Source organism: Vicia villosa, linkage group LG7 (assembly GCF_029867415.1).
Source record: "Vicia villosa cultivar HV-30 ecotype Madison, WI linkage group LG7, Vvil1.0, whole genome shotgun sequence".
NCBI classification, from domain to species: domain Eukaryota; kingdom Viridiplantae; phylum Streptophyta; class Magnoliopsida; order Fabales; family Fabaceae; genus Vicia; species Vicia villosa.
In genome coordinates this window covers 83,390,091-83,402,221 of record NC_081186.1, presented here as the reverse complement: position 1 = coordinate 83,402,221, position 12,131 = coordinate 83,390,091, and the positions used below count along the sequence as shown (strand labels likewise).

Sequence of the window (12,131 nt, the reverse complement as noted above, 5' to 3'; positions counted from 1 at the left end):
TATTGGTTTGGTTCTAAAACCGAACCAAACTAATAAAAACCGATATGGTTTGGTTCGCTTCTCGGTTTTAATTTTTAGGAACCGCCAAACCGATGAACCGAACCAATGGAAATAATGACGCTCTAAATATTTTATTTCACTCATAATTAAGCTCAAATTTTTTATCGGTCCAACCATTATCCATCTTTGTTAACACTTCCTTTCACCAAAACACGTAGTTAGAACCAAACTTTAAAACATAGAAAGTAGAAACCATAAGTCACAAAAAACATGCTTTCACTAAACTGCTGCTCTGGCTACCCGCAACCATTGTTCCTTTCACTACCATCATTTTGATATGTTATGGTCGTCTCTTCGTGTTCAAGTTCTCTTCGTTAATTCTCGTATTATTTTTTAAACCTTTTTCGTTTATTCTTCTTCAACAAAATTCCTTCTATTATTGTTACAAAATAGTTTTTATGCGTATTTGAGGTGTGAAACATGTTAATTGATGTGTGTTATGTTGTGTTCTATTTTTTAAGCTTTGAAATCCCTTTCCAACTTTCTGATGTCAAGTGTTAACTTTCATATTTGATAGTGAAATTATTTCATGATGCAAAGGAAATCTTGTCACTCTTTCGAATGGATTAAGAGCAACTTTTAATTTGTTTGAAAAAATAGAGCTTGAAATAAATGACATGAAATGTACTATTTTAAAAATAATAGCATAAAATACACCAAAAAACACGATAGTGGAGAGTATACTAATGAATATAATATTTTGAAAAATAAACATTATAAATCGATCATCCAAACCAAACCAGACCAAACCAAACCGATGGAAATATCATCGGTTCGGACATTTTTTTGACCAAAAATTGGTCCAAACCGATCAGATTACACCAAAATAAATAGAAAGAGTTAAGAGAGATTGCACTAGAATTTATCGAGGTTCAAACGATCTCTTGACCAACTCCTCTCTTAAAAAATTTCTTATTAAGTGTTCCAGTAAAATAATATTTTTGAGCTTTTACTAGTTTATGCCATGAACCTTCTTACGAGCAATTAGGGATTATCACTTATTTAAGCTCAAAATGGAAATTTTTGATTTAACGTCGTTACTAATCGATTATTGGCGTTACAAAAATTATAATTAATTAACCCCAATAGAATAATCGGTTATACAACATAAAAATGCTACTAATTGATCATATAACATCCCTAATCCACTATCCCAGTGTATAAAACCTTTTTTTCTGCTGATTTTTTAAAAAAGAGAGGTTTTAAAAAAGTTTTTGTCTCTGTTTGAAAAAGTTGCCTTATATATATAGCTTTTATTTCAATAACAATAAAAATCACAATATTTTATCTTTTAAAACTTCTATAATAGAATGATAATAAAAATAGAGAAAAATGAATATATATAGTCAGTATAAAATAATTTTATACTAACAACCAATAAACGATTTATATCCAATTAAATCATATTTAAATTTTAAAAATACTTTAATTATTTAACAATTTATCATATTTTTATTTTTATTGGACGAGAATAGTGCATATCCATTGTATTCATAAAAACATGTTATTAGTTTTTTCTCCAACCAAAATTACTATACAATCCCTGGCTTACATTTTTTTTTGGTTTATCACCACCGGTTTAGTATATTTTATAAATAACAAGCCATTATCATTGCTAAATAAAGACAAATGGTTAACAAGATCGATGCCTTTTTCTATATAGCTACAAGGTAATTAGTAAGTGCTAGCCATTCACAAATAGATGCGAAACATTATGAATGATATATATAGTAACTAAGCAAGGGATAGAAAGAACTTTACCAGGAGGAACATATCTCATGGTTCCTTTTATTGCGTTTAGCAACGACAGCGATTTTCAAAAAGCTCTTAAAGACCTATCTACGAAAGCGCTTTTCAACAAAAAGCGCTGTCTAAGAAGATAAAAGAAATCATAAAAGCTGAAAAAAAGTGCAGCTAAAGTCTACCTACGAAAGCTCTTTTTAAAGAAAAGCGCTGCTAAGGACCCACTTACGAAAGCGCTTTTCAATGGAAAGCGTTGCCTTAGGCCTATATATGAAAGTGCATTTTAAGAAAAAGCGCTGCCTTAGGCCTATCTACGACAGCACCTTTTCCTAAAAAGCGCTGCTAAAACCTATAGCAGCGCCACCTACGGCAGCTCTTTTAAAGCCCAAAAAGGCACTTTCGTAGGTTTTTTTGGCATTGCATGACGTGACTCATCTGGACGTTAATGTCGTGTCTTAGAACCATGGTTGTTCATTTTTGTATATACTCAAAGTTTACAAGTTCGAATCATTCGGGTAAATACACGCTTTAAAATTTATTTTGTGCAACTTTCATCTTTCCATTTCCATATTCTTCTTGTTCGTGTTTTGCATCAGGTCCCCCAACACAAAATTCAACCAAATTTGAGACATAGCAAGTTTCTGTATTGGAAATTTAAAAGTTCTGAGGCGAATTGTTTAGTAAAAGGAAACATTTGTTTCTAGATATTATAATCTGGTTCTGGCCTCAACTAGAAGCTGTCTTCAATCCTTAATGTTAAATTTTGTTTCCTAACACTCATTGTAAGCATTCCTATGCTATGGCCTTACTGTGAAAGTTTTATCATCCACTAATTAAATCATTGTATTTTGCTTTCTTGAAAAGATCCGTGGTGTTATTCACGCAGTTACATAGGAGCCAAACTCATCCTTCCCTATACTGAGAAAAAAACTTGCAAACTTCAACTTCAATCCTAGCAAAGGATACTGAAGATGAATCATAGATTCACTTTATTCAAACACAATTTGAGTTTCAACACTATGAAACTGTGTTACTCTTATATTTTTTAGAATATCCGTGTGATAGGTTGAAATTAAAACATCAAATAAACAAGTTAATAGGGCATCTATTTTATATTATGGCGAAGACTTTCCAAAGTTAAATATGCATATAACTAACGATATTTCCAAACAACATCTTGCATTTAATGCAACATATTACAATCACAAACTATTGTCCAAATACATAGAAATTGTAATTCAAACTAACACAAGAAAAATCATTTGACGGATACAAGACTAGTCAAGATTTTTTATGAACACAATTATATTATTATCACACTAGCAATGTTGTTTATATCATGGCAACCTTGATTTGATTTCATTCAACCTAACTATAACATCTTTTATCAACATCCTCTGGTTAGGAAATTCTTTTGAACAAGCAACTCCTATTTGAGCAAACATCACCAAACACTTCCTAACCTTGTTTTCCACAAATGGCTCAAGCAAACGTAGATCCACTACCTCAAGAATTTTCTCTGGAATTTTCATCTTGCAAAATTGATGTAGGCTTACATTCTCACAAAACATGTTATTTGTGGGTCTCTTTCCGGTGAGCATTTCTAATACAAGAATTCCATAACTGTAGATATCTCCCTGAGATGATATTGGACCGCCTGCTCCGTACTCTTTTCAAACAATAATTTCAACAGTTTAGGAATATTTTAACACATTGAAGAAATGTAACGACTTTGAATTATTACAGTTTGTAAGAAGTAAGGGAAACAAGGAGCTTACCAGGAGGAAGATATCCTATAGTTCCTTTAAGTGTTGAGGAACTAACTTTGATCTTTACTTGAACGTCCGGTGGCTCCACAAATGAGCCTAGCTAAACCAAAGTCTCCCAAATGGGCAACAATATCATCATCAAGAAGAACATTACTTGGCTTAACATCACAATGAACTACAACTTGGTCTTTATCATGGTGAAGATAATCCAATGCATGAGCTACATCAAAAGCAATGTCAACCCTTTGTGTGAGGCTGAGACTATGATTTTCAGACCCTTCATTATCATGCAACGACTTTTCTAGACTCCCATTAGTCATGAACTCAAAAACAATAGCCTTGAAATCTTCGCCGTTGTAATCAATACTTGAACAACAAGTTAGGATCTTAACAAGATTTCGATGCTTCATCTTTCCTAAAGCATTGCATTCTGCAACAAAACTCTTTGCTGCCCCATGCGTTTCAAGATTCAATACCTTTACAGCAATAGGTCTTTCAATATTGAGAAGAGATCCTTTGTAGACTGATCCAAAACTTCCTGTCCCCACCAAGTTTGATGAAGAAAAACCATTGGTTGATTCATGTAGCTCGCCATAAGTAACCCTCAAGTTTTCATTTTGCAAATATGTTGTAGAAGGTAATCTTTTAGGCTTTCTCGTAAGGAAATGGACGATTATGAAAGCTATGAAAGAGATCAAAATCCCAACAAATACACTGATGATGATAAGTTTCTTTTTTTGAGATCTTTTGTGTTTCTTGGAGGGTACCTTAAAACATTGAGGGAGCTTGAATTGAGAAATCCCACCACAAAGGTTCTTATTTCCAATTAGTGAAACTGCTGTGGCATTGCTAAAGACACCTTCTTTGGGAACTTCACCATACAGATTGTTATATGACAAGTCCAAATCATTCAAAAATGTCAGGTTTTCTAGTTCAAAGGGGATTGTACTTGAGAAATTGTTGTTAGAAATGTCCAAGACTTCTAAGGATTTTAAAGAGGCCAAAAATACAGGTATACTTCCATATAAGAAGTTTCTCCCTAACCTAAGTTCCATCAAAGATAAGCAAGAAGCTAGATCCTTAGGAATCTCACCAGATAAATTATTTGAGTCTAAATACAATTCTGAAAGATGCTTCATTTTACCAAACTCTGAAGGAATGGGACCAGTCAAAGAATTGTTGCTCAAGTAAATATATATTAAATCATCTAGATATCTAAATGTTTGATTTGGTATATCACCAACTAATTTATTTTTAACAAAACTTAATACCAGCAATTGGGTACAATATCTGAGGGAAAATGGAATGCTTCCTTCCAATTTATTGAATGAAAGATATAATTCAGACAAGATAGTAAGATTTCCAATATTTGTAGGAACGATACCAGATAAATTGTTTTTTTCCAGGACTAATCTTACAAGATTTGTAAGCTTTCCAATTGAATTTGGAACTGGTCCCTCAATGAAATTGCTTCCAATGTTTAAGTATGCTAAACCAATTAGTTGTCCAATTCTTTCAGGTATCAAACCAAATATTTGATTAGACCCTAGTTCAAAATATCTAAGACTAATTGAAAGGTTTCCTATAATTTCAGGCAACTTACTACCAAATTTATTTTTACCTAAATCGAGTGTCAATAGTTGAGTGCAGTTAGTTAAAGGAGAAAGGAAGTCTAAATCGTTAGCCTTTCCACTCCCAAAATTATTTCCATTGATATTAAAATGTACAAGTTTATTTAATCGACCTAAAGTAAGAGGTATTGGCCCATCAAAATAATTCACTTCTATAGCAAAAGTTTCCAAATCGGTGAGGTTGGATATTGATGTAGGAAAATTTCCTGTTATATGGTTATCTCCTACTATGAATTCAACAAGATTAGGAAAAATAAGATTTAGATTTGATGGAAGACTACCAAATAACTCATTTTCTCCCAGATCAAAATATAGAATATTTGATAGGTTGTAAAGAGAATTAGGTATTTCGCCTGAAAAATTGTTTAAAGCTAGATAGAGTAGTTTCAAACTTGACAACTTACCTATAGAATAAGGTATGGTTCCTTCCAAATGATTTTCTGTAAGAGATAGCCATTGGAGTGATGAAACATTTTGAAGGGAAGATGGAATTGTACCAACTAGATTATTGTTCTCAAGAGCCAAGGTAGTAAGTTGCTTCATTGATCTAAACCATGTTGGAACTCTTCCTTTGAGATGATTTTCCCGCAAATCAAATACATTGATATTTGTGCAGTTAGTAAGCTCTTTTGGAATCTCTCCTTGAAGTTTGTTATTTCTTAAGTTAAGAACTTGCAATCGCTTCAATCGACCAATCTGAGTTGGAATTTCACCATGCAAAAAGAGGTTTTTAAGTCTGAGTATTCTGAGAAATGTGAGATTTCCCAAGGATGTACAAAGAGTACCACCCCATGTTTGATTTTCAAGATGCAAGACAGTGACTCTCATGTGACGATGGCCACATGTAACACCCTGCCAATCACAGAAATGTTGAGATTCATTCGGTTAAGAGTCCCACATCGGACAATATATGGCATGAACATGTCCTTATAAAGTGGGGGCAATCCTCACCCTACAAGCCGGTTTTGTAGGGTTGAGTTAGGCCCAACCACACTTCTTAACATGGTATCAGAGCCTCGTTTAAGATCCGGTGGGCCACCTTCTATGGTTTCCGCTATCGGGCCACCCGCCATTTATTTCCATGCTCCAGTTGTCTAGTCCTGGGCGTGAGGGGGTGTGTTAAGAGTCCCACATCGGACAATATATGGCATGAACATGTCCTTATAAAGTGGGGGCAATCCTCACCCTACAAGCCGGTTTTGTAGGGTTGAGTTAGGCCCAACCACACTTCTTAACACATTCCATGATGGTAAGGAATCAGACACACCATTTGTAAGTTTTTCTTTCAAAGCAAGCTTATCAGTGTATGAAGTCAAAGAAAGAGCATTTGTTGGTGAGAGCATGTAAAAGACCAACACTTGGATTGCAAAGAAGAGGAAACAAGACATTAAAATTCTCATTTTACTTTTGGAGATATGTATTACGAGTAACCAAATATGAATATATATAGTCGACTCATGCTACCTCAGTCTCGCGAGTGATTCAACAATTTTATTTTTATATTATGTCAAAGATAGATGCATGATAATGATATTTTAGTCAGAATATTCTCTCTTTTAATAACACAACTTTTTTAATCTATCTATTCATTAACTAAATCATTCATTTTGAAACTCATGAAGTACTTTGTTGGTTTCCATCCTTAAAATAGGATTCCTTAATAAACTTGATAATAGTATAAATTTTATTGATAATTTTCAGGACGGACACATGTATTGCAGTTTTAAAGCTCGTAGCTTATGTTATTTGTGTTGGCACATAGAATATTTCATGCCAGCATATATAATTTTCGTGTTAGCACATAACTTTTTCAGGTCGACACATACAATTATGTGATGATTTTTCGTGTTGACACATAATTGGTTCAGGCCGACACATACTGTTATGTAGGTCAAAATTTCATATTTTTTCAATTCCGAAGTTTCTCTCTTTGCCACCAAAGTTCCTCAACTATAAATACATCATACATGCTTCATTCCAACTTGATGAAACTATAAACACTTACCACCATTACTCTTCATCTTCAACCTCCAACCTATGCATACACACTAACAAATCGCACATAATCATCTTTTATTAAGGTGTCATGCAGACGAGGATTGATAAGTCCTATTAGGTTTGTTGTAACTGAAAATATTGGGTTGAGAATTGAGAGGGGGTTTCATCTAGAAAAACCTAGGGGTTTCCTTCCAAGATCTTTTGTAGATTTGGGGGTTTGTACAATAATTCCAAAAGAGGATTGCGGCCAACTAAAATCCTTGGAGTATTGGTAACTCGAAAAGGAGTAGCGCGAGAGAGGAAAATCAAAGGATTGCAGCCTAGTCAAATCTTTGGAGTTTTATAACTCGCAAAAGAGTAGCGCGAGAACTGCGACTCAATGGATTGCGGCCAAGTGAAAGCTTTGGAGTTTTGGTAACTCGCAAAGGAGTGACGCGAGAACGAAGAATCAAATCAAAAGTTCTTGGGTTCAATAATTCACAATTGGCTTCGATCGAGTGAAAACTTTGAAGATTGAGGATCTTACAAAGGAGTACGTGATACGGTGAATCAATTAGGTATATTGTATCTTGGTCTTTTAAAAGGTCGAAAGAAGAGAAGGGGTTGAATCAACAAAAAATGGTTAGGGTTTATAAGGGTTGCTTTTGGATCACTTCTTTTGTAGTTATTTTTTGCAAAGAAAGAAATAACTTCTCAATTTCATTTAAAATTAAGGGTAGACGTACCCTCATGCGAGGACGACGTAGAGAACTGCGTTACCAAATCCTTGTATCGCTTTCTATCTTATTCTCTTTTACTCTCATTTAATTTCTATATGCAATTTGTTAAGTGTGTTGTTTAATAGATCAATTCGTATAAATATTTTCCTTGACTATTCAAGTTGAAAATTGCTTTGTTGATTATCTTACAATCACTTTGATTGTAAGTGATTTTGCATATTAGCAAAGCTTAAAGGAAAAATCTGAAAAATTGACCACACACTAATTATTCGATAAAATACTAGTTTTTTCATTTCACAATGTGTCAAATAACATTGTTTGATCGATTCACTCGTAAGAATTTTTCTGCACTTATTTTGTTTAAAGTGGTGTGTTGATTAGCTTATAATCACTTTGATTAAAACTGGTTTTCATATCAACACAACTCATAGGAAAAATTATGAAAATTAGATTGAACACAAAGTGTTCAACAAATTGCTAGTTTTGCTTTACCAATAATTTCATTGGAAATAGGTAATCATTGTGATTTGTTTTAAATGGTATATTGAGAAAATATTTTGTTAATTGTTTTTATCATTGTATTAATTCCATGTGGCTTGTGCGTATCCAAGTTCCAATAATTAGGTTCGTTTAGATTACTTTTATCGATCTAGATTAAAACCTTCCGCTTGCATCTTTTCCAATAAGCTTTTAAATATCTAATATTTTTAATTGGCTAATTTTCCTTGGGGATCTATTCACCCCCTCTAGATAAGTCGTCGTAGTCTAACAAGTGGTATCGAAGCTCTGGTTTATTCCGTGCTTCGAAACTCTTATTAGAAAAGGCGTACGAACCTAAAGGGGCTTACAATAGAGCACCTATTTTTTAGAAGAAAACTATAGTTATTGAAAAACTTGTATGCGCGTATATATAAATTTTTATGAGAAAGATGAGTGGGATGCTATTTTAAATGGTTCAACACCAATTACTCAAACCAATACTAATGGTTTCGCCACACTCAAGCCCGAAGCACTATGGAAGGATGATGATAAGAAAAATACATCAAATTTCAGCAATCGTTTGAACGCACTTGGACTTTCTATTTCCAATGCACTTGCTACTAACAAAATTTTGTGATGTCTTACTAATTATTGGCAACTGAAGGTCATCGTGATCAAGGAAGCCAATGATCTTACAACACTTAATTTCATTATATTATTTTTGGTAAGTTTGAAGAACATGAGCAAGAACTCACTTGCTTAGACAAACATTAGAAAATTTTTGAAAAGAAGAAAAAGGAGAAAACCACGAATAAGGAGGAAGGAACAATGCCTCAAGCTCTTAGGACTTCTTGTTTAAGGTTATCATAAGGTGAGCACGTTGATAGTGATTCTAGTGATGGTAAATTTTTAAATTGTCATTATGGTTGCAAGAAAAGCCTCCTTTGACGTCATAGAATCAACAATCTTCTCAAACACATTCACATTCACACACTGATGGATGAAGAACAACGCCTTCTGATCTCTCTTCCTCGTTTCTCTCTGCGCTTCTCTTTGCTCTTCCGTTGCATCCGCTACAACCGGAGCATATCTTTCAGTGACAAGATCTAGAACATCTTGAGCACCAAATAATACACGCATTTGAATCATCCATCTATTCCAGTTTTTGCCATCAAGAACTGGAAGTTTGGTATTCAATTTGCTTCCACTCATCTTCAAAGTTGTACAGAAAAACAAATCCCACTCACACTCAAACAGTGTTACCCAACCCACAAACAACCAAGAAAAAAATGTGATTCAACACAACTTTGTTTCCCAGAAACAAAATCAATCACACAGTCACACAAACTCGCGTTCACTCGTGTTTCCCTGTGTTTGAAACCGGAGCTCTAGATACCAATTGTTGGTGCACAAGAATCAATGATGATAGCAAAGAGAAAAGAATAACGGCGCAAAAGAAAGAGGGAGAATAAATGTGTTGTTGTTGTATTAATGACAACTACTAAAAGGCTATTTATACAAAAGAAAATTGCCACCTCAGCCCTAATAAAGCTAACTTAGTGACCAAGATAAAAGATACAAATAGTACAAAACAAACAAATACTAAAGTACTCTTAAATAAATAAACAGGTACTTTATCTGGACCCAGAAGGTAGAACTTCTAGTCAACACTATCTTCTGAGTAACCATCAGAAGATCAGCACACATCAGAACTTCTGATGCTCAACTTCTGAATATTGAATTACTCTTCAATAAAATTAACCTCAGAAAATTTCCAAAAATATGAAATGCACGCAAGTGTTTTGAAAACATAAAACTCACAAAAGGTTATTAAGGTAAAAACACTTCTAAAGGGGGTGTCAGGATTACATATGGGAATGACAAGTAAAAATCTCCATAAAGTGTCATAGTTATAAGCTATTGAAACAACAAAGTTCAATGGATATAAATTTAACAAAGTATACAAAACAAAATGTTCGTTGTTTTACAACTTATATCTACAATTTTACAACTTTTACCTACAAAACTGGGTTGTTGCTAGTCAAATTTCTCTAAATGTGATAGTTTTCACTCAAAACGGGAAGCGGCGTTACCCCACCACGATTTAGATTTCACACAATTTTCATCATACCATAAAGATTTCAGTTACACAAATCTTTCATGATCATTTCACAAATCCATCAATTTCTCAAAGAAAGTCACCCTATATCATTCCACCAACCCACTGATTGTGGAAAATGGGAGAAAGGAAATGGTTCAAATGTATTACTCCATTCGTCTCATAATAAGTGTCTCATTTACACTTTTTCTATGTCTCAAATTAAGAGTCTCTTTAGAATATTAATCCAATATTTATTATTTTTTTCCACTACTAAATTCCTATATATTAACTTTTATGTTTTTCAACAATTCTACTACCTATAATAAATAAGGATACTTTAGTAAATGATATTAATTTTATCATTAAAATCAACACATCTAATCATTTTCTTATGAACCGTACAAAGTTCAAATAAAACATTTATTATGAGACGGAGGGAGTATTATTTAAAAATAAATACATGCCTGAAAAGCTAAGATAATTGATCTTAATTTGATTGATGATAGATTGATTTTCCATAGTTTTGAATGAGTGCAATTAACTTTGTTGGAAGTGTATATACTTTTTAGTTAGTCATTTCAATAAAAAGAAACATAGAAGAAAGAAAAAGTGAAAGGTAAGAAAAATGGTGGATAGTGAAATGATATTCTTTTCTTGAAAGTTAAAATGATAGTGCTATTAAACAAACTTTTCTATTCTCCTATAAAAATCAAATGACTAATATATAGAGAAATATATTTATGCACTAAGTAAGTGCAAGGAAACCAAATCAAATAATGCAAATGGGATATATTTTAATTCCAACTTGGAAAGTTTAGTTAGCAGCGTCATAGCAATAAGGATGTTATTCACGTAGTTACAACTTGGAAATTAAATTGGATGATCATCAATCCAACAACTTTCTTGGATACACTACAAATCAAAGTATTGGGATCGTTGACAAAAGAAAAAGTAGCAAGAACGATAAAGTAAAAAATTTTGTAGCACAAAAGTCCCTTTTGGAACACTAGTGCATGCTCCGTCATATGCATGGTGAAGTAGTATCGCTTCAATTTTCACTTTGTTAGTAAGTCATTTCTTTCTTTTACTTGTTTATTTATTTTAGGTACATGACATGCTTTGTGTATGATATATATGTATTATGAATATTCATTTGCAAAATAATTCTTAATAATCATGCTGACTTATCAATTTATACACTTATAATGACCTCATCACATTAAATTTTCATGTATTCTTTTTTCTTTATTTTTTGTGAACACCTATGTGTATATAAGCATGTTTAGCTTCATTAAACATCAAACATAACACATTTGACATTATATCATATTTGATTCTATTAACATGCAACTTGTCAAGGAATTCTCTAAGCTTGTCAAGGAGTTAAATTACCTTCACTAAAAATTTGATAAAATTAACCTCGGAAAATTTCCAAAAATCTGAAATGCACGCAAGTTTTTTAAAAACATAAAACTCACAAAAGGTTATTTGTAAGTTTAAGAGTGCCTAAGAGGGGGGGGGGGGGGGGGAGGGGGGGGTGAATTAGGTCTTCAAAAAATTTATCGATTTTATGAGAATACTTCTAACAATTTTTGGTTGAAATGTGTGAAGGTTTTTTGAATGGTTCTTT

The 12,131-nt window shown here is 33.0% G+C and overlaps 1 pseudogene; it reads right to left on the bottom strand.

Moving 5' to 3' along the window:
• Positions 1–3,026: 3,026 nt before the first annotated feature.
• LOC131617629 (probable LRR receptor-like serine/threonine-protein kinase At3g47570) lies at positions 3,027–6,603 on the bottom strand (annotated as a pseudogene).
• Positions 6,604–12,131: the final 5,528 nt, after the last annotated feature.